Here is a 3,352-nt window from a genome sequence, read left to right on the forward strand (position 1 = left end):
TTGACTATCATTAATTAACACATCCTTTGAAGAAGAGTAACATGTATATGTTCTTTTTTTTAGTTATATAATTTTACCTCTCAATGTTAACCACTTTTTTTTTTTTTTTTTTTTTTGGCCACGCCGCATGGCTTGCAGAATCTTAGTTCCCCAACCAGGGATTGAACCTGGGCCACAGTAGTGAAAGTGCCGAGTCCTAACCACTGGACCGCCCGGGAATTCCCAAACCACTCAATATTTTACTATTTGAGCTTCCAGGATTTAAAAAATTTTTTTTAATATTTAAAATATATACTTAACTCTCATCTCTTAATTATGGTACTTTTGCTTCTGGACCCTATCTAGAACTGATTATCTCCCAGACTATAGATCCCAGATATTACCTTCTAAGATTGCTCAGTTCTGGAACCATTTTCTCATCTTTGGCCGTCGTATTCTAAGTTTTGTATCTCCTAACCTTATAGCCTGTTTTTCCTTATGTCTTTCAGATCCAGGTGAACTTGAGAGAACTAGAAGCAGCTGCCTGGTTCAGTCATGATGAGGTGGCCACAGCCCTGAGGAAAGACAACCCATATTATCAGCAACAGAATGGGGCTTTCCCATTCTGGTTGCCCCCCCCTGCCCAAGTTAGCCTTTACCCACCAACTGATAAAAGGAGTGGGTGGAAAAACCGACCTGTTCTATCCTGCCTGCTTAGCTCAGATCAGGCCACCTAATTAGATAAATCCCTCCTATCTCAGAGGGGCACATCAGAGATCAACTGATGAAGAGGTGGTGACGAAAGGTCATCTCCAGGCCAACATCATAAGAAGGCAGAGCAGATGGTGAGCCCCCAGCAAGGCACATCTGCCAGCAGTGTTAATAAAAGAAGTTCCTAATCACAGGCAATCAAAAATGCCAAAACTGATGAGATGACAATTGTCAAAATCAGAGGGAAAGTTGAAGCATTAGTTTGGATATGGGCCCTTGCTCATTCATTTTCTCCTGTGCTTTGGAAGCAAACATCTTTTGGCATGTGGCTTGTCAATGCTGGGTTTATACTAACTGCCAAAATGTGCCTGGTATAATTTTGGTTACAACTTTTATTTTAATATTGAAAATATATAGCAGATCTCAACCCTCTACTGAGTTCCTTTTTATCCTCATACAATTTAAAAAAATAGCACATATTTTTTAAACAAATTTATTTACTTATTTATTTGTGGCTGTGTTGGGTCTTCGTTGCTGTGCGCGAGTTTTCTCTAGTTGCGGCGAGTGGGGGCTGCTCTTTGTTGTGGTGTGCGGGCTTCTCATTGCGGTGGCTTCTCTTGTTGTGGAGCACGGGCTCTAGGCGTGCGGGCTCGGTAGTTGTGGCTTGCGGGTTCTAGAGCGCAGTCTCAGTAGTTGTGGTGCACGGGCTTAATTGCTCCGCAGCATGTGGGATCTTCCTGGACCAGGGCTCGAACCCATGTCCCCTGCACTGGCAGGCGGATTCTAAACCACTGTGCCACCAGGGAAGCCCAGCACAACATTTTTGAATTTGTGTAGAGGTAATTATTTTGTACATTGTAGTTAAATAAAAGTCATATTCCTTTAAGTCCTTCATCCCAGGAAAGTGGAAGTTAAGGTCTTCCTCAAGGTACTCTCTAGTAAATCAGAGGCAGTGATGTTCTATTGAGGTAACTGCATGCCAGTGGGGCTCAAGAGCGTAAGTCTTTTTTGCTGTTACTTGCTCAGTTTGTGACCCAGGGAAAAGATTATCACTTGCCATGCCTGTTTTCCTAAAGGTAAAATGGTTGCTGCCTTTTGCACACCCAGTAAGTGTAACTTCAATGAAGCGATCAGTGAAGATGAACCATTTCTTGAGTTTTATGGGATAAACTAAATTTAGGATTTCTTATCATTCATATATACCATTCTAAACCTTGTCATAGGGAAGAAGCACTTATCTGGAGGAAATGGAATAAATTTCTGTACCTTTGTTCAGATGTATATTTCTGTCTTATGAAGTGAGAAAATTGTAGAAAGTGAGAATTGGGGGTGGGAGTAATCTATTAGTGTGACAAACATTTAAGTCCAGATTCCAAGTCTGTGGAATGACTAAAGCAATATTCAGAAGAAATCCTGTTAGAGGTCTGTTTGAAAAGAGGAATGGCTGGGGAAAGTCTTATCTTCAGGTACTTTTAGGCAACTAACTAGTGATTAAAGACACAAGTGCCAAAGACCCTAAGATTATTCACACATCCAAGTCCCACAGGACTAAGTAAAAGAGATTCTAGAACTAGAAAGATTGAAGTGGCTGAATTTCCTTTTGATCCCAAAAGGTTGTTACTCTCACCATTGCCAGCAAAACATCATTGCTTTGGGGAAATCAAACTGCCTTCATCAGGAAATATTGAGGGATAATATGTGATGGGACTTGATTGTCCTGTTAGATTGGCAGCTTGCCCTGACCTGGGCTGAACCTAGCATGTAGAAGGGAAAAGCACTCTCGAAAGAGAGATCCTGAGATTTCTTCATATCTTGCAGTTAGAAGAAAACAGTTCAGGGTCCATGTGTATTACCATCTCCCAATGTTTTCTATCTCTTTGTGGGTGTGTTTGTGAGCACATGTGTACACAGTATTTTCAGACTGGGGAATCTGAAAATACTGATAGAAAGGGGAGTGTGCAGGACTCCTGGTTGTGAGTTTCTCAAACTTACCATGGAGTGTTTACTTTTGGATTAATGTGTTGTGCTGGAAAAGAAAAAATGAGAATGGCTAATAGGAGGAGCTGCAACATTGAACTTTGTTTCCCAGCAGTGAGTGGGAAGAGGGCTTTGCTTCTTAGAACTCCAAGGATAACTGAAAGCAGAGGCCAAAGAGGGCAGGGTTGGGGTACTGAAAAATGGCAGATAAATAAAAGAAACTGGTGCAGGGCTCACCTGGCTGGAGAATATTTATGTGGCAATGAATCATGAAGGTGCTAAGGATAAAAAGAACCCAATGGGTCCATGAAGAAGAATAGCAAAAACAGGTAAAACGCTAAAATTATTGGACACCTGAGGGAGATAGATTCAAGGTCATTGGTAACTGGAATAAAAAGGCAACTCATTCATTCCTCATGTTTGCCTATCTACCTTCCTTCCTCTACCCAATATTTAATTCTCGATAAACTTAATGTTCTAAACATGGAGTGTACATCTTATCTCAAGGGCTTGATTCTCTCTCTTCTGCTGATTTCAAAACCTTGTGTGCATCCCAGAGTTGAGATCATAAAGACTTGTGCAGAGAGGGCAACATTTGGGGCTCACAGAGGAGAAGTTAATCTGTGAACTTAAAATGAAGAAAACATTTTTACTAAATGTGTAATCAAAACTAGAAATGAGCATA

Source organism: Orcinus orca, chromosome 14 (genome assembly GCF_937001465.1).
Source record: "Orcinus orca chromosome 14, mOrcOrc1.1, whole genome shotgun sequence".
Classification (NCBI taxonomy): Eukaryota; Metazoa; Chordata; class Mammalia; order Artiodactyla; family Delphinidae; genus Orcinus; species Orcinus orca.